The sequence below is a fragment of the Cornus florida genome, unplaced genomic scaffold (genome assembly GCF_030987335.1).
Source record: "Cornus florida cultivar Cherokee Brave unplaced genomic scaffold, ASM3098733v1 CherokeeBrave_3.0.0_Hap2_Chr04, whole genome shotgun sequence".
Lineage (NCBI taxonomy): Eukaryota > Viridiplantae > Streptophyta > Magnoliopsida > Cornales > Cornaceae > Cornus > Cornus florida.
The window spans coordinates 22,247,248-22,272,233 of NW_026775574.1; the positions used below are offsets into that span (position 1 = coordinate 22,247,248).

General features: G+C 33.7%; 1 long non-coding RNA gene across 4 annotated transcripts; it reads right to left on the reverse strand.

Moving 5' to 3' along the window:
- Positions 1–3,404: 3,404 nt before the first annotated feature.
- Positions 3,405–8,156, reverse strand: LOC132302977 (uncharacterized). Of its 4 annotated transcripts, none has more exons than XR_009481026.1 (6): positions 7,803–8,156; positions 6,161–6,343; positions 5,219–5,285; positions 4,452–4,609; positions 4,272–4,360; positions 3,405–3,596 (listed from the first exon to the last, which is right to left on the reverse strand). It is a non-coding gene; the product is annotated as an uncharacterized LOC132302977 (long non-coding RNA). The 4 variants fall into 4 exon arrangements; XR_009481027.1 differs by having other exon boundaries at positions 6,161–6,294; positions 7,803–8,155; XR_009481025.1 differs by having other exon boundaries at positions 6,161–6,323; positions 7,803–8,155.
- Positions 8,157–24,986: the final 16,830 nt, after the last annotated feature.

Below are 24,986 nucleotides of genomic sequence, written 5' to 3' on the forward strand. Positions count from 1 at the left end.
GATGTGTAAATGGACATTTTACTGATTTCTAATGTTGTCAACTGCTGGACTGTATTATGAATTAGTTGAAATTTAAGTTAACTGAATTAAATCATCAACTACATGGATAGATTCTGGATTTTGAATAAATGAACTATTAAACTTTGTCTTATCTATTACATGGATTTTGGTTATGGATTTGTAGTTGACGAACTGTTTAAATTCTGTTTATCAACTATGTGGAATGTGTGGATTTATTTGATGTACTGCATAAATGTTGCATCACTTACGGATCATTTGCATGTATGCACCGGTATGGGACGGTGTCATACGGAGGGATGGATTAGATCACAACGCTAATTCCTACCCATTCATACATATGGAATGGATTGACTAAAATAGTTAAATCCTACATGGTTTTATGTCTTGTCAACTAAAACAGTTGAACGACATACTTGATGGTTGTTTATATTTCTGTATTAGGAAGGATAGGGTTTTAACTAAAACGTTTAAATCCTGATTACATGTTGTGTCTTGAGCAATGAACCGTTGACCAGCACAACATTGTATTTGGAGGGAACTCATATATAGAATTGGGATAGGGATTTAATTAAAACATTTTAAATCCTAATTTTATGTCGCGTCATGGCAACGACAATTGAGCGGCACTACATTGGTTTGGATGGGAATTTATATATATAAATTATGGTACTGCGATCTGAGCTTGAGTCTCATAGTCGACGGTTAGGGTGCGTATATGTAGTAGGATGCGTAACTAGCTATGTTGGTTGAGGTATACCCTGTTAGGTTTAGGTAGTCATCCCCACTCAGGTGCGTATTGCATGTTGCATTCTATTCAGGTTGAGACCCTCAGCATAGTTTAATGAGAGTCCTGTAGTGTGGATATATATTTATCTATTACGGACTAAATAAATATGGTTGAGACATTTAGGATGTATCTGCGTATCAGGTCTCTGTTTGGATTGTAGTTAGGATAGAACTTGTTCGTGGGCCTGACCCACTATTATTTTTCAGGTAACGGACGGTTCGAGGTCTTAGATCTTGTTTGTGCTGAGCAGAACGACTTCTCATTCTTCCGATGACGTAGGAGCTTCTTCATGATTTAGCAGTGGAGTTCTTCAGTTGATGATTTCAGTGTTGGAGTTTTTAGGGGTCCACTAGATGGATTCCCGAGTTGTATTAGAAATAGAGAATTTGGATGTATCAGAATAATTCTTTATTAATTTAATTTGATTATGAGGTTTCAGTATTTGAATTATCATTCTAGTTTCTTTTCAGCAAATTTTTATTTATTCCTATTTCCTTAGTTATATTCTGTGTTCGTTTATTACTAAATGGTTTGATATCCTCAAATAGTCGGGCGTGGGCCTGACTAACCCGTATCCGGAAATTCGGGGGTATCACAGTCATTAGCACCTATTTGTTCCATGTGGAGGAGAAAACGGAGGAAGGGACTACTGTATCATTAGATAACATACCAATTGTGCAGGATTTCCCGGATGTATTTTAGGAGATTCCAGGGTTGCCGCCTAGTCGCGAGATCGATTTTGTGATTGACTTAGCTCCAGGCACTACGCCTATTGCTAGGGCACCGTATAGGATGGCACCGGTGGAGATGCACGAGCTGAGGCATCAGATTCAGCAGTTACTCAGCTGGTGTTTCATTCGCAGGAGTACTTCACCCTGGGGAGCACCGGTTTTATTTGTGAAAAAGAAGGATGGTTCGCTCCGCCTGTGTATAGATTACAGGGAGTTAAACAAGATTACTATTCGTAACAAGTATTCGTTACCCAGGATTGATGATCTTTTTGATCAGTTGAAGGGAGCTACGTACTTCTCTAGGATTGATCTGCGGTCTCGATATCATTAACTTTGGGTTCAGGAGCAAGATGTTCCGAGAACAAGCGTTTCTCACTAGATATGGGTCTTATGAGTTTCGGGTTATGCCGTTTGGGTTGACTAATGCACCAGCGGTTTTCATGGATTTAATGAACAGTCTTTAGAGCTTACTTGGATCAATTTTTCATTGTCTTCATAGATGACATTTTGATTTACTCGAGGTCAGAGGACGATCATGCTAGACATCTTCAGATAGTCTTGCAGACGCTTCGTGAGCACCAGTTGTATGCCAAGTTCGAGAAATGTGAATTTTTGCAGCGGAAGGTGAAATTTCTGGGCACGTGGTGTCAGAAAGGGGAATAGCGGTGGATCCGGCCAAGGTTTCAGCGGTGGTTGAGTGTGGACAACCTACTTCACTTATTGAAATTCGGAGTTTCCTTGGTTTAGCAGGGTATTACAGGAGATTCATCCAGGGGTTCTCCAAGATAGCGGGGCCACTCACTCATTTGACTAAGAAGGGTGTACGGTTCGTGTGGAATGAACATTGTCAGAAAACTTTTGAGGAACTGAAGACTAAGTTGATGTCTGCACCGGTTTTGTCACTATAACAAATTTGGTCTTTGGCGACAAACGAATTTGTCGCTAAAAGTACATATTTTGGCGCGATAATCTTATCGCGACAAAAAAAAATTTGTCACCAGTTTGTCGCTAGAAGCCGGTCACAATATGTTTTTTGTGACAAATATTGATTTGTCGCTAAAGGTGAGATATATTGTGACAAAATATTTTTTGTCACAAAATGAATAAAAATTGCGACAAAATATTTGTCGTAAAATATTTCAAAATTGTTGCCTAAAAACCTCCACACCTATGAAATTTGTCGCTGTTTGTTACTATTTTGTGACCAAAGTAATTTTTGTCATTATATGTATAATCTTTTGTGACAAAAATTGTCGCTATAAGCTATTTTATTGTGACAAAAGGTTTTGTCACAATATACATCCTATGTTGTAACAAAAATATTGTCACTATAAGCTACTTTATTATGACAAAACCTTTTTGTCACAATATACATCCTATGTTATGACAAAAATATTGTCATTATAAACTACTTTATTGTGACAAAAGTTTTGGTCACAATATATATAACATGTTGAGACAAAATTATTGTCAATATAAGCTTCTTTATGGTGACAAAAATTTCGTCACAATATATACAGACATATTGCAACAAAATTAGTTGTCGATATAACTGGTTTTATTGTGAAAAAAATTTCGTCACAATATATAGAGACATATTGTGACAAAATTAATTGTCGATATAAGTTATTTTATTATGACAAAATTATTTGTCGCAATATATATATTATGTTGCGACAAATACATTGTCACTATAAGGTTAAATATTGTGACAAAATAATATATCTTGCCATTAATACAATAATATAATTTTGTTTTCACCTATTTAAAATTTGGAACTTATAAATTAAATTAAAATATAAGTAAACAATCTAAACCAAGATCTAAACATATCACTCAAAATCAATATATTTGATAATCAAACATAGAAGATAAAACACATATTCCATTAAGAATTTAGATATTAAAATGTGCAAATCATCTAAAATGATAATTCCAGCACATATCAAAATGTTAATATCTGAATCCGATATTATACAATACTAAGTGCATACACATCAAAATCCCAAAAGAAATCAAAATCCAAAAGGGGAGCTAGATTGCAATCAATGTAAAACCTGCAAAAAAAAATAAGAAAAAGAAAAAATGAGATTAGAATTTGAAGACTCAAATAAATTTTTAAAGAGTATTTTAGAAAACTTGATATCCTGGTGAGAATTAAGATAATCCTTGAGAATTAAGTAACTTGACTTTTTTTATTATATCAAACCAAATACACACACACAACTTAGTACTATATTACTATACTTTAATAGGATGTTTATTTCCATTATGCCAAATTACATTAAACCACTCAACAACCATCACTTTGTGGCAAAATACTCTTTGAACTACATCAACTCTACAAAAAAATTAGGATGTTTAGTGTATTCTCTAATGTGATTTTTACTAAAAAATGGATCAAAGTTAAGCCTAATTCTCAGAGTAGTCTCAAATAGTCAATTATAGAATACTGCAAAGTATCAACAGAGACTAAATCAAATTAAAACGGGAAAACAATTCTAAACTATTAATGTAACTTACTAAGTGTGACAATTCGGACCGTAGATGAAAGCATCAACACAAACTATCAAATTAGATGGAACACATCCATTATTTATTAAGGAAAATATTTATTATTTTTCAAAACATTTCTTTTATTGAGTCATCTCCTTTTTATTTTATTTTATTCTATTATACTAATATATTTTTTATAAGCTCTAAATTTAAGTAGTATCATATAATAAATATACCTTACTAAGTGACAAGTAGCACCCATAGAAGAGGTCTACGAGGCCAAAATCGATTGAGCTAGTAAGGAAAGATTGTTGACCAGACCCTCCTGCAAAGAACTAATTGACATGAGACTCTGATATCCTACAATCTTTAATTAATTAATTAAAAAGAATATAACACTTCATTAAGTAGCTTACATTGAATTGAAAAGTAATACGAGGTTTTCTGCCACCATTTTTTTAATATTATTTTATATTCAAGGTAATACGAGGTTTTCTGCCACCATTTTTTTTATATATTATTTTATATTCAAGGCCACGTGACCCTCCGCGTCCTTTTTTGAACAAGTTAAGATCTGCAATAATAAAAAAGAAAAGAAGGAATATTTAGATGTTAACAACTATTTGATGGTGCGACAAAAAATTGAGTTTTCACTTTTCTCATTAACTATGAGCCAAAAAAACAAAAACTAATAACAATATATAATCCTATATGTAATTTTACTTTGCATCCTTCAGAGGTAAAGCATATAGTTAATAAGCCCACATGTTTACATTATGGGTGCAATATCAACTGATTATACTAATTTATTTTTTTCTTTTCCTTTTCATTTCAAATTCACAACATAATTGTAACCCATCATCCGTAAGTTATCAATTGTTTGAGCTATCAACACAATTCTTCATTTTAAAATACTTTAGATTCAATTAGTTGGAACATTCGTATGCAAATGATCATGTACATCCTCTCTTATAATAATAAGCTTCAAATTTTCGTTTTATTTCATAAAACAACTTAATAGTGCAAAATGGTGGAACAAAATAAAAAATAAAAAATAAGAAAGAATTTACAAAACCAAACAAGTATATAAAATCTTAAGAAATTGTTGCAATCCCCAAAGCAGACCAAAGCCAAATAGTGCACAGTTTTAATAATAACAAAACAGCAAAAATAAATTACATACCTCTGAAAAGCACGAATTATATTGGAGAAATGTCATGAACTCTTCTTATTGTTTGATATTCTATCATCTACAACCACATGTTCAACTATTAGTTTGATATTCTATCATCTGTAGTCTTTGGAGAATCATGGAAAGCGTATGATTTTTTTAATCGTAAAGAATCCCACAGTAAAAGAAAATAAAAGGAAAAAAAGAGACCTCAAACCTTGACTCTTTATCTTTTTATTGTATATTTATTTTATAGTTATTATTTTTCTGTCAAAAAGACTCTCTTTGCACATATTATTCAACAACTCTTAAAGAGTTCAGCTCCTTCATTTCAGCATTATGTCAATATCTCTCTTTTACAGTGACAAACGTTCAAAAGGAACGGGTTATTTTGAATTCCAGAATAAGGTGTTTTGAATCCACAAAACAAGAGAGAAAACCTATAAATTCTTGCTCTTGCAATACATAAACATTTATAACAGAGAAAATCTAAACTAGAAGGAAACTAAAATCTAATCCTACGTGGAAACTAATCCTAGAAATAAGCAAAAGAATAAATTCTCCCTAAAAAAATCCAAAAAAATCACCATGCCCATGTTTTAACTCCTCAAATAATTCAAGAATTAATATGAATAACAACTAATACATAAAAAATATTTAAATTGCCAACTTGCATTAACTCCTCAAACAACATATCAACAACTTCTCCTCCACAACAATCAATCAAAACCTCCACATACGATGATCTTATACTCCCATACTTTCAACATTTTAAAACAAGAAATAAAAATGGCCTCCACAAGGGACGATGTACCAATAAGGTAATAAAGTTCAAGATACACCGCAAAATTGGTCACTTAAAGGCACTTGACCCCCCTAATTATGAGTATAAAAAGCATTAAAAATGTGCAATCATAAAAGAATTTTATCAAACATAAAGACCATATAACTTACAAATTTTGATGTACTTGATAGGCCATGCAATTGAAAGTGCTTTAACAAATGCGTCTTTCAAATCAAAGCAACGAATTTTAGACGACGCTTGCAAGTTTCAGCGACACGACATGTCAAGAATCAGAATAGCCTTCCTGCCACTCTAAAAATTGATGAAACAGAGCTGCAAATCAAGTTACTCAACTGGGAATTAAGAAACCACGGAAGGCATTTAATCATACACATCCATGTACATAAGAAAAAATGATCCTCAATTATAGCTAAAAATTATAAAAGAAAAATAGAGTAGAACTTGATTTCTATGATGCAAAAGACTGATCACAATTCACAAATTATAAAATGAATGAAAATCGAACTATTAATGATTTTGAGAAGAACAATGCTGCACTTCAATTCCTATTTACTCTCTGAAAGTTTACTATTCTTGAAATATATATATCTTTAAAGTTGGCAGCTTTCACCAACAATAGTGAGAAATTTTATTTAGGGAGTTGTGATACATAATTAATAAAAAATTCGAACTTAAGCAGATGAACAGAATATGGAAGGAGCTACACTTGACACAAAAAAAGAAATTGCAAATATAGAGTTACCAAAAGTTGAAACCAAAATGCCTGAAGGTATGTAGATTTTAATTTCACTAGCTCCTGTATCTAGCTATACACTTGACTGAGAATGATTCTGCACTCTTAGACTCACTGAACAATAAGTGAAATTGATTAATGGTAAACCCTAATAACTCCTAATCTCACTGTCAGATGCAATTATCTCATAATCTAACTCACAAAATCAAAATTGAAAAAGAAGTAGAAAGCAAATAAAACTCCCAAAAACTGGAAGACATCGTTAGGCTGTTACAGCTTCGTCAAAAACAAATACTCTACCTGGTAGCGTTCAATGATTGTATAGATTAGGGATGAGTCATTGACGAATTGAAATATAAAGCTTCATCAATTCTCTTATACATGAGTTTTAACAGAAAAATCAAGATAACCCATCTCAGTCACAATTATAGCTTTAACAAGAAAATTCGAAATACTGTAGCCTATTCACAATTTTCCAAAAGCTTTGTAAACACATAAATGGACACATGTATATCAAGCAGTTTCAAAACCTCAGCCCCAATGATCATTCAACACTAAACAATGTATGGGTATATATCAAAACATAGTCTCAAGCTTCATAGAATTTTCAACATGGCAACAAGATATATACATCATTTCAGTTTAAATTTCACAGCCCCATTTCAGTTCAAAAGCATAGTCACAGAGATGTATTTATATCAAAATCATCTTACAGTTTTTATGAATTCAAGTAGAGTCCAGAATTTTTGATACAACACAAGGCCATGTATATATAATCTGAAATTTAAAGGCCCAAGAAGTTGCAATTCAATTCAATTCAATTTAGAATTTCCAATTCAATTCATCGTCAACCTCAATTTCAAAAATCAGGGACAAGCCCTTCACAGAATTTTTTTTTAGTCCATTCTCCATTACCATAGCCCATCCTCCTTTTTCACATCACAGACTTATACATTCACAGCCCTAATAAACACAACCACATATATATGTAGGAAATTCTAAATTCCCATTCCAAAATCAAAGTCCAAAAATCAAATTTCAGGTTGAAGAGAGCTTACCCGAGAGAAAAACAAGAGAGAGAGACTCGGCCTGAAATTTTTGGCTGGAGAAGATGACCGGAACTGGAACTGTGGTGGCCGGCGGAGAGATGTGGTTTCTCCTCGACCGAGAATCGGCCAGAAAAAGCGAGACCGAGAAGAGAGGAGAGAGCAGCAGCGGCAGCCAAGAGGTTCGGCGGGAGAAGCTTGCGGCAGGGGGGTTGGAACAGAGAGCGAGGGCTTGGTGATGGTGTGAGGATGTGGGTTGATGGTGGTGGTGCCTCGGTGTGAGACACAGAGAGATAGATATAGAGATAGAGAGAGACGCTAGGGTTTTTTCAGAAAGAGAAAATATTTTATTGGCACTAGCGGGAATAAGATCCGCCAAGTTAAGTGAAAATTTCACGACCCGCCAAAAGATAAAGTGATCTACCGCGATTTCAGTTACTATCATGATTTTTCATTGATAGTGGTAAAAAGGCTCTTCAATAATCGTATAATTTTTACTATGATTATTTTAAAACCGTGATAAAGAAAGATTATTTTAAAATCGTGATAAAAAATTTATGACAAAAAATTATTTTTCTTGCACTGAATAAATATTTTTTTATATTAATAATTCTTATCTAATTAGATTACCTTTTATTAAAAAAATTAAAAATAAAAGATAATTTGTGGTTCAGTTTTAGAAAAATAATTTTATTTTTGATATTAATTAATAAATTATTTTTATACTAATAATTCTTGTCTAATTAGATTTTTTAATTAAAAACTCATAATAAATAAATAAATAGGTAATTTGTGTTAAAGTTTTATATAAAAACTCTTTTAAAAACTCTTTTTAAATTAATTAATAAATATTTTTTATATTAATAATTCTTGTCTAATTAAACTTACTTTTATTTAAAAAAAACTTATAATAAATAGAAAAATAGGTAAATTGTGTAAGAGTTTTATAGAAATTCTTTTAAAATCTATTTTTTATATTAATTAATAAAAAAAAATTATATTAATAATACTCGTATAATTTGATTTTCTTTAATATATGCAAATAGTTTCAGTATTTATTTATTTATATAAAAAAATATTTATTAATTGATATGAAAAGAGTTTATATATATATATATATATATATATATATATATATATATAAATTCTATAAAATATTAAAATCTACATAATAAAATTTAAATTAACATATTTATCTATTTATTATTATGATTTTTTTAATAAAAGAAAATCTAATTAGACAAGAATTATTAATATAAAAAATATTTATTAATTGATATATAAAATAAAATAATTTTCCTAAAACTCTACCCAAAATTAGCTTTTACTATGAGTTTCTTATAAAAAAAATATTTATTGATTGATATAAAAAGATTTTTTTATTTATATTATTATTAGATGTGCAAAGAGTTTCAGTATTTAAGTATTTATTTATTTATATAAAAAATATTTAAAACACTAAAATCTACATAATAAAATTTAAATTAACCTATTTATCTATTTATTATTATAAATTTTTTAATAAAAAATGTAATTAGACAAGAATTATTAATATAAAAAATATTTATTAATTGACATATAAAATAAATTAAATTTTCTAAAAGTCTACCACAAATTAACTTTTATTATGTGTTTCTTAATAAAATTAAATCTAATTATACAAGGATATATTTAAAGAAAATAAAATAATTTCTATAAAACTCAATCACAAATTACATATTTTATTTTTAATAAAAATTTATCGCACTAGATAAAGATATAATATTTAAAAAGTCTCCATAAAATTCTAACAAAAATTACCTATTTATATATTTATTAAGTATTTTTAATAAAAGAAAATCTAATTAGACAAGTATTTTAAATATAAAAAATTATTTATTAATTGATCTAAAAAGAGGTTTTAAAAGAGTTTCTATAAAACTCTAACACAAATTACCTATTTATCTATTTATTACGAGCTTTTTAATAAAAAGAAATCTAATTAGACAAGAATTTTTAATCTAAAAAATATTTATTAATTGATATAAAAAGAATTTCTATTAAACTCTAACACAAGTTACCTATTTATTTATTTATTATAAGTTTTTTAATAAAAAGAAATCTAATTAGACTAGAAAACCCTACCACAAATTACCTATTTTATTTTCAATAAAATTTTAATACATTAGACAAAGATATATTTTAAGATTTTTTATAAAACTCTAACACAAATTACCTATTTATTTATTTATTTTGAGTTTTTTAATAAATGGAAATCTAATTAGACAAGTATTTTTAATATAAAAAATTATTTATTAATTGATATAAAAATAGGTTTTAAAAGAATTTATATAAAATTCTAACACAAATTATCTATTTATTTATTTATTGAAATCGAATTAGACAAGAATTATTAATATAAAAAATATTTATTAATTGATATAAAAAGAGTTTTTAAAAGAGTTTTTATAAAATTCTAACACATATTACATATTTATCTATTTATTTTGAGTTTTTTAATAAATGGAAATCTAATTAGACAAGTATTTTTAATATAAAAAATTATTTATTAATTGATATAAAAATAGGTTTTAAAAGAATTTATATAAAATTCTAACACAAATTATCTATTTATTTATTTATTGAAATCGAATTAGACAAGAATTATTAATATAAAAAATATTTATTAATTGATATAAAAAGAGTTTTTAAAAGAGTTTTTATAAAATTCTAACACATATTACATATTTATCTATTTATTATGAATTTTTTTAATAAAAGAAAATATAATTAAACAAGAATATATTTAAAGAAAATAAAATAATTTTTATAAAATCTACTACAAATTGACTGTTTTATTTTTTATAAAACTCTATCAAATTATTTACAAAACATTCAATACGTGCATCACACATGCCTTTTTCTAGTATTATATATAATTGTAGAGTAATAATAAAGTAGTATATTTTAAACTATAAATATGTAAACAAGAGTCTATTTACTAATAAAATTAACTAAAAATATTTTTTGTAATTAAATAAAATTGTTATTAATATATTAATTAAAATGTAAACAACAAATCAAGGGCGGAGTAACCAAAAAAGAAAAAAATGGGGGATAAAGTATGTTGCATTAAGAGGTTTATTCAACTTTGAAGAGTAATAATTAATTTTATTTGCAGCCATAAGGTAACCATAAATAAATAAAAAAAATTTAAAAAAAAAAAATTATTTGTGAAAAAATTGGGGGAGGGGGCCATTGCCGGATGGCCCCCTTCCCTCCGCCCCTGAGACAAATTATGTCTCAACGTCTAATTGTATCTTCACAAATTTTTTAATTTTTTTTGCAAATATTTAATTCATATAAATAACTTGATATAACTATATGAATTTATATATCTATATTATAACCATAGAAAAATAAATTATTTATTTTTAATTCTAAATTAACAATTAAAATTTTTTACCTAATTAAGAAATTCCTAATAAAAATTGTCCTTCAATTCACAATTCATTTAACTTACCAATTATCTAAAATAACATAAATTTATTAAGATTTGGTTCTATGTATTCCATTGCTAGATATATGGCTTTATTTTGGATAATATGGATGTGCTGGTTAATAAGCTTAGTCTCATCTCTTCGTGTCAGGTCACAAAACATGTAGATGACATACCATTGAAAGATTATAGTGAATAGTTTAATTTTATTGTTATGGATAGGATATGGATTTATATATACATATGGATATGTGCCACGATATGAGCTTGAGATCTCAGAATCAGTGGTTACGATGGAGGCATATATTCATAAGTCTAGAAATTCGAACACAAATTCAGAATTCATAAGTCAAGAAATTCGGACACAAATTCAGAATTCAGAAGTTCAAAAATTCAGACACAAATTCAGAATTCAGAAATCCAGAATTCTAGAGAGAAATACAGAATCTCATCCCCAACATCCAAACTCAAATATGAAGAATACAAAGCACATTAAATCGTGCCGTTCTTCATCAAATTCCACGGTAATTGACAACAAGCACATCAAATCGTGTCGTTCTTCATCCAAATTCCACGGTGATTCAAGATCAAGCTCGTGCAGCTCTTGGATCCAACCAACCAAAAAGGAAATCGAATCAGAGGACAGTATTCTTTGCAAAGAATAGTATTACAGAGGATTGTACTCCGATTTTTATAAATTAATAAAATATTATATTTTACCCATATTTTGTTTTTATTTGCAAAGAACAAAATTTGTGTGTACAGCAACATCAAACATATTTTAATTTTTAGAAAACTAGGATATAACATAACACGTGCGCACAATACCTTTTTGTATTTATTCTATTAAAAAAGGCAAACATAATGCAATAAAAAAAATAATAATATCAAAGAAACAAAAATAATTGCAAAGAAGAACATTCAGATCATATTTTCTGTCAATGCTCATAGGCTAAGCAAGTTTGGAGTGGTTTGGAGGATCTTCTGAAGTGGCAGCCAGGAGTCTTTCAGAATGTTAAACAGTGTACAACAACTTTGGTGCATTAATTAGCCAATGATAATGTCAGAAACAAACTGCTAAGGACCAAGTTCTCATATGTTTGATAGTTTCCTAGGGGTTTTGACTATGTGATTTCCTTCATTGTCTAAAGGTTGGAAGTGTTTTATTTGAGGTTCTTCCTCAACTGTAACTATATCTATAAAATTTTCCATCATTTGGGAAAAAAAAAAAATTAGCAATTGCAAAGAAAGTAATTTTTGTTAGATATACATAATTAAAAAATAATAATGCGACAACAAAATAATCTCAAGAAACCACTAAAGACTAATGTGAGTTTCTTCGCAAGGCTAAAAAATAAATAAGTAAATAAAACTATACCACCTAAGAACAATTTTTAAATTAAACTTTTTATACTAAAAACCGTGAAATTCAAATGGTGATATCTGGATTTGGAGAAATATGTTTGGAAATGAAGCACGAGAAGTTTTCAAAGAGATGGAACTCTCGACTTACTATTAAACGAAACTAGTGCAATATCCAAATACGATGCTCATCATTTGGGTATTTTGGTGGTGCACGATTCCTCTCCTTCCTGTCAATTCTGCCCTGTTGCGTATCTTGATCTCTCTTTCTGGAGGGTTTTTTGGAGGTGGAGGTGTGATTCAGTTGTGGAATTTGGGGGTGCTTGCTCATGATCTCTGGTGTGAATTTTGCTGGAGTTGTAGTGGGTTGTGGTTGGTCTTCTCATTTCAGTGGATATTTTCGGTCTCTATTTATCTACGATCTATGCTCTGGGTGCAGAGGAGGAAGGGTTGGTCCTATCGATGCCTCCACAGTTTCAGTTGGATTACTCGTCGTAGGAGTTTTTAGGATGCCGGCTTGTGGCTTGGAGCTAGTATGGGACTTTTGGATTGTCGGCCTCTGAGGTTGACAATGGTGTTGTCGGATTGATTGGTGTTAACTTCATGCGTGAGGTCAAGGTTGATTCTTGTGAAAGGCTCGGGATGATTGGTGGTGGACCCCACACACAAGATTATTTCAAATAATCATCTGTCGTCTTTGTTGTCGGCTCTAATACGTAAGTTCATTTTTCTTCTTTTTGGCAGTATTCCGCTTATGTGCGTGGTTGGGGTTCAATACCGTATGATATACGCTTCTCTATCTGCTCTTCAATATTTAATCCTCCCTCGAAATGCGTATGGTTGTTTTTTCAACCTGTGTCAGTTGTACTGCACTGGAGCTGGGTCTATGGTGATGATTATCAGTTTTTTTTTTTTTTTTTTGGAGACTATGCTTTTCTATGGTTTTATCTAGTGTGCTTTTTCTATGTGCTTATCCTACATCTACTTTATTTTCTTTGTTGTATCCACGGTGGTGTGTTATTGTGTTTGTTGTTTCTCTTTCTTTGGGTACTTCGCCTGAGAGAGTTTTGGAGCAAGGCTTCAGGGGTTTGACATTAACGATGGTTGAGAAGGAGCCCATTCTGTTGTCCGAGGACGACACTGCTCCAGGGTTCAGTGCGTTTTTTATTCCACTTTCTTTCATCCTATGGTGCTGTCTAAGGTGGTGATGGAGCAAGGAATTATTGAGTGGCTCCAGGGGATGACGTTAATTTCGGTGGAGATGGAACCAATCAGTTTATCTACAGAGGACACAACTCAGAGGGATCAACTAATTTCGGTGGAGATGGAACCAATCAGTTTATCTACAGAGGACACAACTCAGAGGGATCATCGTTGTCAAGTTCCTCTATTTGCTCAAATTCGGATTCCTCTCAATCTTAATCATGCTCCGGACACCTTTTAAGCTTTAGGATATTATCATGACCGGGGTCATAACCTAGCTTAGTGATAGGTTGTCTGGGGCTATTTGGTTGTTTTCTTGTTTGTGATGGTTCTTCATGGGTGTATGTGTTATAGTGTTTCTTGCCTCTGTAGATGCCGCATGACTGTTTTCTTGTCATATAATAATAGTTAAAAAAAAGAAAAAAATTGGACATGAAAACATGACAAAGTTGAGATCAAAATGCTATTACATTAAAAGAAATCCATAGAATAATTTCCAGCAATCTTTCAACACAAAAATCCATAGAATATTTTCCAGCAATCTATTAACACAAACTCATAGAAGGCGTGCACAGTTTAGTAGTGCTCATCATAATTATTCTGCCCCTAGAAAAGGACTATTCCATTGTCATCATCTTCTCTTGCTCATAAACCACGATTCCTGAAAAGAAATATTGTATTAATCAGATCAACAAGGAACAATAACTAGCATGTATTATATAACATAACACGTGCGCACAATACCTTTTTGTATTTATACTATTAAAAAAGGCAAACATAATGCAATAAAAAAATAGTAATATCAAAGAAACAAAACAATTGCAAAGAAGAACATACAGATCATGTTTTCTGTCAATGCTCATATGCTAAGCAGGTTTGGAATGGTTTGGAGGATCTTCTGAAGTGGCATCCAAGAGTCTTTCAGAATGTTGAACAGCGTACAACCACTTTGGTGCATTAATTAGCCAATGAAAATGTCCGAAACAACAGCTAAGGATTGTATTTTCATATGTTTGATAGTTTCTTTAGGGGTTTTGACTCTCTGATTTCCTTCCTTGTCTTAAGGTTAAGGTTGGAAGTGTTTTATTTGAGGTTCTTCCTCAATTGTAACTGTATTTTTTTTTTTTATATATATCTATAAAATTTTCCATCATTTGGGGAAAAAAAAATTAAAAATTGCAAAAAAAGTAATTTTTGTTGGATATACATAATTAAAAAATAATAACGCAACAACAAAATAATCTCAAGAAACCACTAAAGGCTAGTGTGAATTTCTTCGCAAGGATAAAAAAAAAAAAAAAAAAAAAAAAATCCTATACCACCTAAGAACAATTCCTAAATTAAATTTTTTATACTAAAAACCGTGAAATTCAAATAGTGATATCTGGATTAGGAGAAATATGTTTGGAAATGAAGCACAAGAGGTTTACGAAGAGATGGAACTCTCGACTTACTATTAAATGAAACTGGTGTAATATCCAAATCCTTAAGATGCACAAGCTTTAAAAAAAAGGGGGAAGGGACTCGAGCATGGTTTCATCAAAATTAATATTAAATGTTGCTGAAGTAATTCACGACCCAGGTGTCCAAGTGATATCAGTATTCGCCTACTTGAAGGGTGATCCATTCGGGTAAAATAAGTATAACACACCAAACCACACATATGGATCAATTCCGAAAGTTAGTGCTCCATGACCAAGTTAAACCATAGCATTCAATTTCTCATCTTAATTCGGTTGGGTAGGATGATAACGCTTTTCAAGGAAAAAAATGAGTTGATCATAGTTTATGGCGTCAAATTTTAATGTCAATTTCACAACGGAAATATTAATAGAATATATCTAGCGGACTTCTACCCTATGCTCTCCTGCTTTCCAACAAAACTCTCAAGCTAATTTTAATGGACAGTCATCCCAGTATGGAATTTTTTTATTTTATGTTTCAGTAAGTTAAGTTCATTCAAAGAGCACTTATGCGAGGAGTGCGACCGATATACGAAAGCCATAAAACACAAAAAAGAAAACTCTATAATCCCCAGTAGATCTATAATAAAACCATTTTTTTTTTCCTTTTTTGATAAGTATAATAAAACCATTAACCCAAAAGAATAAGGAACTAAAAATGAAGAATTTAAATGCCCAAAAGAAGAGGAAATTTGAGATAATGTAAAAACAGCAGGAGAGGAGCGATGCAATGTTTAAATTTGTTACACTGTTTAATGCACTAGTTATGACCCTTACTCACAAGTGCCCGTGAGCCCTTCTTTTCGTGCTTTAAGAGATTAGGTTGGTTTACACTGGTTGTAGTCAAGTGAAATCATTTTTTTTCCTGGAGTTATTGCCTTTAAGGGTCGTGGCTTTTCTGCCAACTTACACAGCGCAGAGTTTCAGATTCCTTAGAGAAGATTCGCAAGCTTATAAAGTTTTGGTCCAGCGATCAACTTTGTGAGAACAAGGCCGTTCATGGGCATGGAGGCTTAAGCATGGTGGATTTTATGGACTCATCCAGTGGATCTAAGACATCTAGAAGGATATTGTTTTAAAAGGTAACGAAAGTGGAGGATCCTTCTAATTTTGCCGTCACAACTTCATATAATAGGAGTGAAATTCATGAAGTTGCAAGTTTGAATAAAAATTCAACTAAAAAAAGGAGAAAAGAATTGGTAACTAGTGTTTTCAATATAAGACATGTTGATTTAATCCTCCAACTCTCTATTAGAGAATGGTGGCTCAGATTCTAAGCACTAGAGACTTACATAAAAAGGAATGCTCAGTGTTAAAAGTGTTTAGAGGCTATCTATGCAATTGATGGAAAGGCATGACCCAACTTCGGGGGGTACTTGTAGTAGTCATCAACAACAGTTTTCATCATTGTGGATAAGAATCAGGAAAATTAAAAGCATGTAGTTGGAAAGCCCAACATTATATTTGATCACAAAGTATACAATATATTGGGCTTTAAATAAGTATTAAACCTATATAAGCCTTATACAAGCTTTTTCACAAGCTTAACTGATCGGTTGATCAACTATACATCAACCTTCGCAATAGCACGAATCATTGTAAAATAGGGCTATTGGTCGGGTAAGTCGAACCACTGGGACTGCGCTAGTCTTAAGGCAACCTAAGTGTCTAAAGTCATTTTATAGTGATAAGGGGTGTTCATAGAGGGTTTGTTTTATGGTCACTAAACTAGGAATTCAAAGTGCATAAAATAATAGTGTTAGTAAATGAGAGTTAGAGATAATAAAAGGGGAAACTAGAGAAGTGAATCCACCTACGCCCTAAATACATGCTAAATCAAGACTAAATTGGGGATAAACACTATATAAGCAATGATCAAGAATTATGTAGCAACACATAGTTGCTTCATAACCAATAAGAAGTTCATGAGATTAAAACAAGAATGGTCTATCAAAAGACAACACATTTGGACTACCTAGACTAGGGTGTAGTATCAAATACATTAACTTAAGCAAAAGACCATCAAGCATTCAATCAAATGATGAAGCACATGAAGGTAAGAATCAAGCATAATCCATCAAAGGAGGTACCTAAGCAATGGAATATCAAGTTTCAAAATCAACATGCCTTGAAAACCATTCATAGTTAATATCTTCATTGTCACTATGAAAATAAAAGCAATAAGACTAATGTAAGAATCATCAAGACAAGCTAAATAACTCACATCAATCATTTAAACATGAATATTCATTACAAGAAGTAATAAGCTCTTAAACTATGAAAAGACCAAAGTTTATACATTATAATCCCCAAAATAGAACCTAATCTAGAACATGAACAAAAGGGGAGGCTTCATCACCTCCCTAGATGAGGTTTAGTTACCCATGAGTGAGCTAGAAGAAGGAAGAAGCTTGCCCTTTTCCTCCATTTTCGAGCTCCCTTCCTTTTGCTCCAAGAACCCTCTTCTTCTTGCTCTCTTCTCTCTCCTCTATCTTGTAGAATATAGGATAATGATATGTGTGGCCTTCCTTGCCTTATCTCCTTCAACAAAGCTCTCTCTCTCCTCTATAAAACATCCCCAACCACCTCATAAAGAAGTAAGTAGAAAATGAGGAAACCAATGCACAAGTGGCTGCCAAAATGAGAATTCCCGAAGGCAATTCTGCCCCAAATTCGAGCACTCTAAGCAAGGCCTCGAGCGCTCGAATTTAGTGTAAAAATGCCCATGCTTCACTTGCTCCGCCCAGACCTACTTTGGTTAAACAGCCATAACTTTGCGCTCCGAACTCCGAATAACGAACCGTTTAAAGATTTGGAGAGCTGATTCAGAGTTTTAAAAACTTCATGTTTTGATGAAGACCCAAATCTCAAGTCTGGTTGGTCGAAAATGGGGAGAAAGGCAGTACTTCAGTGCTGCCAGGCAGTTCTGCGCACCTCTGGTAACAAGGCCATAACTCTCTGCTCCGAGCTCCGAATGATGAACCGTTTGAAGATTTAGAAAGCTAATTCAGAGCTCTAAATCTTTCATGTTATGATGGAAGTCCAGTTCTCGAGCTTTCTGGGTCAAAATGGCGAGCAAAGTTCTAACTCCACTGCTGATCTCGTGAAGCAATCTGCCCTAATTTCGAGCACTCGAAATTAGGCCTCGAGCACTCGAAAATTGGCCAGAATGCCCTATGCTTGGTTTGCTCATCCCGGACCTACTTTGGTAAAACGACCATAACTTTGTGGTCTAAACTCCAAATGATGAACCGTTTGAAGATTTGGAAAGCTAATTCAGAGCTCTAAAAACTTAATGTTTTGGTGGAGATCCAATTCTCAAGGATGATTGGTCAAAAATGAAGATCAAGGCAGAATTTCATTGCTGCCAGGCAGTTCTGCGCACCTCTGGTAACAAGGCCATAACTCTCTGGTCCGAGCTCCGAATGATGAACTTCTTAAAGATTTGGAAAGCTGATTCAGAGCTCTAAATATTCCATTTTATAATGGAAGTCCAGTTCTCGAGTTTGCAAGGTCAAAATGGTGATCAAAGTCCTGACTCCACTGCTGCCAGAAATTCAGAATTGTGCCTTTTGATGGCCAAAACTCCACAAAGCCTTGATTTTGCTCCTTTTTTGGCAAATGGACCTGAAAATGCATAAAAACATAGAAATGAAGATAATCTACATAAATTAACATACAACGGACTTTACTAATGCAATTTAGGGCGCTTGAATATATAATATTCGGCGCTTATCACACCCCCAAACTTACATTTTGCTAGTCCCTTAGCAAAACTACAATGAAAAATTTAATGAAAAGACAACCATGGGCTTGCTACTGCAAAAATATCATCCATGGTAAAATAAGATATATACATTGCTCAAAAAATAACTTGAAATAGAAAAAGAGCTGGAGATGGGGTCATTGGGAAGACTACCTTGCATATATGAAGCGTTGATACAAAAATTGGCTAAATACATTTCCACATACATGCATCAACATCAAAGTCTATATAAATAACTCAATTATCATCTCTTGAATGGAAATCAACTCTAGCTTCAGTGAAAGTGAATTAGATTCTCAACATGCGGCTTTTACTTTCTTTTCCAATTCCAAAGCGCAAGTTTTCAAATCATTGAATTCCCCTTTAAATGAGGTCCCTAAGGCATGATTTTATTTACAAGACAACTTTTGTTGCTTGTTGACAATTTATTGTAACTCAAGCGAAACATAGAATGGTTGTGCAATGCTGAAGTCCCTTAAGCTTTCTAACCAACCCTTGTAGCAAGCGTTAGGCCAACAACTCCCAAACCAGATGGCTTTAGGGTGTTAAGTGTAGAGACACTCCATAGGGCTTAATAGCTCAAGTTGGAAAGGCTACGAACTCCAACGAACCATGTTTATTACCAGTTTATTTTTTTTTGAATGACCGTGCAATGTTTAAGTCCTTTAAGCTTTCTAACCAACCCTTGTAGCAAGCGTTAGGCCAACGACTCCCAAACCAGATGGCTTTAGGGTGTTAAGTGTAGAGACACTCCTAGGGCTTAATAGCTCGAGTTGGAAAGGCTACGAACGTCAACTGGTCATTATTTTCTTTCCTTTTCAGTTTTTTTTTTTTTTTTAGATTCATGCCAAAAGTATTCATCCATTAGGTTCATCAAATCAGATTAACTAGGGCAAGGTCAAGGTCAATCAAGTTGCATGCCTCACAGTTAAGTTTCCAATGTGCATCTGTGCATTGTGAAGCTTAAAAGAGTGTCAAATCCAGCGAGAATTTAATTGAGACATTTATACAGACTAATTTGAATCTACATGATCATTTCAACTCAAATTTTCTTTATTTTCAAAAATATCAGCTGCTTCTATACACAAAGTTTTAAACATATGCTTTCATCTCCAACAGGTTTCAAATTCCATTATCATTGCTTAGCAAAAATGTAAAACCAAAAATACATAAATGCACCCCCAAACTTGAATGTCACATTGTCCTCAATGTGAGAAGACAAGTAAATCAAAATAAGCGCAAATAGGGTAAAAGAACAATAATACCAAGTGGAGTGACGACGACGTAGATGTTCAGCCATGTGAGTGCGCAACGGCGTCCCCCAAACTTGGACATGAAGACCTATCAAGACAGAACTAATGTACACAGGTGAAAGCATAGGTCTCTTAAGAAAAAAAATCAAAACAGAAATGAAAACACTAAGACGAATGTGATTGCAAGGTAAAAATCCATACAAAATACAAATTGGCACACATGAGTCATAAGTGTAAAATGGAAAACAAAACAATGCCAAAAGCCGTGCATTTAGAGAGATAAAGTTGGCTTAGGCAATTCGTCAAACACGTGGTGTGCAAGACAAAAAGGAAGAGGGCCAAAGGTTGATTAGAGATGAGAAAATCCAAAAATTTGGCCCTGCAAATGCAATACACAACTCCCAAACAATCACAAATCCTTCACACAAGCAATCCCATCCTCCATTGATCAAAAATTGAAAGAAAAAGAGGGTAGACACTTACCCAACAATGGAGAACACAAGGCCCATTATTTGTGGTTAATGGAAGATGTGGATGAGAGGTTGATGATGGTGCTTGGGTTAGAGGAGAGTGGGGAAAAAGGTGGAGGAGGTGAAGGTGGGTTTGCATGGGGTGGTGAGGTTGAGGGTGGTTGGGTTGTGAAGTTGGTGGAGGAGAGGGGTTGGCAGCCGAGGAGAGGAGATGAGGTTGAGTGAGAGTTGGGGTGGTGGATGGAGATGCCGAGAGGGTGGGTTTGATGGGTTGAGGTTTGCCGAGAGAGATGAGGAAGGTTGGGGGGTTGATGGTGGTGAGTTATGGGTTGCATGCATGGTGGGATGAGATGAGGGTGGTGAAGTGAGGTTGATGGTGGTTGAATGGTGTGAGGCCGAGAGGGATGGTGGCTCACATTTAGAGCACTCCAAATGGGAGCTAGAGTGCTCTAAATGAAGGCAGTAGCTTGGGATGAGATTGGTTCACATTTAGAGCACTCTAAAATGGAATTAGAGTGCTCTAAAGACAAGCAGCAGACTCGGAATGATGGTGGAGAAGTTTGGAGCAATCCAAATGGAAGCTAGAGTACTCCAAACTTGGGCAGTGAGCATGCAAAATTGGTGTGGTAATTTGGAGCAATCTGAATGGGATTTGGAGGGCACGAAATTGGCTCAGTAGGCTAGGGGGTGAGCTCGGCTGTGAGGACTGAAGCAATGAGTGAAAGGGAAAACATGCAAGACAGTGAGCACCATAGAAGTTGAATTTGTTGCAATGGAATATGGAATGTGAGCAACATGGAAATGGAAGTTGTTCAAAATGGAGTCCATGCATGGAAATTCCATGCATTTGCATTTGCAATCTCATTCCATGGGAGACAGTAAGCACTATTGCATGCATTTTCATGCATTTTGATGCATTTGCAACATCATTCCAGGAATTTTGCAAGTTGGCGACTTGGAAACAAAAAAAATTTTGCATGTCATTCCCATGGAATGGAAGAATGTCTGAAAATTTTCAAATTGTCTCATAATGCTTGAATGTACTGAAGAAAATTTTCAAATTGCATCATCTTTGGAAAATTTCCAGACTTTGAATGAATTTGAAAATTTTGGAATTTTTGAATATCTCTTCAATGCAACATCACACAATTCATGGAAAATTTTTAAAACTTGCAATGTCAATCCAATGCATGGATTAATTTTTTGAAAATTCTTCAAACTTTGCAATTGTGCACCAATGCTTGGATGAATGTAGAAAATTTTTAAACTTGGCAACTTTTCTCTGATGCATGGAATTTTTTTTTAAAACTTAGCAACTCCATTTTAATTCAATGCATGGAAAAATTTAAACTTTGCACTTCATCTCAAATGCATGGATGAAATTTGGGAAAATTTTGAGACCTTGCAACTACTCTCTACTGCATAAATGAAATTAAGAAACTTTTCAAACTTTCGCAACATCACACAAATGCATGGATGATTTTGAGGAACCATGATCCAACAATGCATTGAAGATGAGAGGCTATGCATGTGAGTGCCATGTCGAAAGTCCGAGAAAATTGTCTGATAGAGCCGGAAACTTGCGGGAATGAAAACAGGAGTTGAGAAGGTCTAATAAGCCGGTCTAAAATTGTGAAACACAATTGAAGAGCATTCCAGAAAAATCAAATTTTTGGCTTTTCGAAACCATTTCCCGGAAAATTTCAAGGCTCAGGCAATTGAAATGAGGGAAGCTTGGAACATCGAAAGAATTTCTTCCCTTGCTTTGCTAAATTTAATGTCGATAGCTAGACGAACCAGGATCAGGATCCATTGGAGAGATGGATCCTTAACGCTCCGTATGCAACTTGCCTCCTTCATATGGTCTCAGACTTGGATCAATGAATGGTGAGGGATATTGATCCTTCCGAAGAGAAACAAGGTTGGCCTTAGAGGATTTGAGCATCGCTTTTAATCTCACTTCTTTTATTTTCAGATTTAAGCAAAGGTGTTGCTTGTTCGAGATTATGGAGGCTCGTTGAATGTCATTGTTTTGACTAACAATGGTAGGATCATGACCTTTCATATTTGCAATCTCCAAGTCATATACCTCATTGTACTCAAATGGTTTGTTCACAGGTTGAGTATCATGGACAATGATTCTAGATTGGGCTGGAATGATTGGAAGAATTTTCAGCAACTTGTCAACATTTTCCTTACCTTTGTCCGGTGGTTCACCCTCAAAATGTTGAGGTAACTCCGGTGAAGAAATGGAAGGAGATGGACAATCCCACGATAGAGATGGATTTGGTGCTTCCCATAAAGGAGAGGAAAATGGTGATGGAATATCAAGCAAGGAGTTGACTTCCCGAATGGATTTGTCCACACCAAAATCCTCAAAATCAAAAGGGACCAAGCAAGCATGTAGGGGATCCTCCGTTGAAGGAGGTGGGATTGGATTTTGAATGTGTTCATCAGCAATAGTGATTTCAAAACACTCATTGTCATCTGAAGGGAGTTGCACAGCATTGAAGATATTGAGCTTAACATTCATATTCCCAAAAGAGATATCCATCAATCCGGATCTACAGTTAATGGAAGCATTAGCTGTAGCTAGAAAAGGACGTCCGAGAATTATGGGAATGTGTTTTCTTGGATCATGGACTGGTTCCGTATCAAGAACCACGAAGTCTACCGGGAAGTAGAATTTGTCCACTTTTATGATCACATCTTCAATAATTCCCCGTGGTTGCTTAATAGATCAATCAGCAAATTGCAACACTATCGGAGTTGGCTTTAGATCTCCCAAACCAAGTTGTAGGTAAACCGAATATGGAATCAAATTCACACTAGCTCCTAAGTCAAGGAGGGCCCTCTCGATTTTGTTGTCACCAATGACACAAGAGATTGTGGGGGCACCCGGATCCTTATACTTCGGAGGAGTGCTGTGCTGAATGATCGCACTAACATTTTCGGTTAACCTCACTTTCTTTGGTAAATGACTTCTGGAAGTGCGCTTTTGAGTGCACAAATCCTTAAGGAATTTTGCATAGGGAGGAATTTGCTTGATAGCATCCAAGAGAGGAAGATTGATCTTTACTTGCCTAAAGACCTCCCACATGTCTTGAATTTTGCAATTCTTATTCCCAAAATGTGTCGACTCTTGAAGACGTTGAGGGAACGGAGCTTTTGGCTCATAAGTAGTTTCCACATTTGGGGTGACATGCGTGGGACTTCCGTGAATGGTATTTGGACAAAAAGAACTTAGATTTGGACTTGAAGAGCTTGAATTTGGATTTTTCAACGGAGGGTTTTTCTCACTTATGTCTCCATCAACCTTGTTGTCAACCACTCTACCACTCCGAAGGGTGGTGATAGCTTGAACTTGTTCATGAGTCGGCCCACTCGGAGGAGGGGTTTCATCAATCACATGCATTCCTCTAGGATTTTCAAATGGTTGAGCGGGAAGCTTACCCTTGTCTTTTTGAAGAAGTTGGTTCACTTGGTTAGCTATTTGTCCCATTTGATTTTCGAGCCTAGCTATGGATTGAGTATGGGAGTGAACCATTTGGAGAGTAGGTTGCAAGGATGTCAAGAGATGCTTGTTGGAATCTATGATTTGCTTGTTTAATGATTCCATCATTTGCACATTTAATGATTCCATCATTTGCTTGTTTGCAGCCACTATCTTATCAATTGGATTCACAGGAGGTTGAGTGGAGACATTTGGATTGTATGGAGGTTGGTAGCTTGAAGAGGCTTGGAAAGGCCTACCTTGATATTGAGAAGAGGGCTGATTTTGAGGCCCTTGATTTTGAAGTTGGGAATTTTGTGGGGCTTGTTGCCTCCACGAAAAATTCGGATGGTCTCGCCAACCCGGATTGTAGGTGTTGGAATATGGATTGTTCCCGGGCCGTGAGAACATGGCATTAGCTTGCTCTTGGTTGGGATTGGGAAATTGCTCCGGTGTGGGGCAATCTTCCGAGAGATGAAATGGACTATTACATGAGGCACAAACCGAACTTGCCGAATTTTGAGACACTGAAGGAGGAAGATGTGGTGCCATCAATTGGTAGAATTTATGAGCTATGGCATCCACTTGAGATGATTCCTCCCTTATTGATTTTTGTTGACAAGGATTGGTGTTCTTTGGAGTGGTTGAGGTCGGAGCCCTACGAGAATTGTGTTGAAGTGAATTTTCACTCAAATTCTCAAGTAAGGT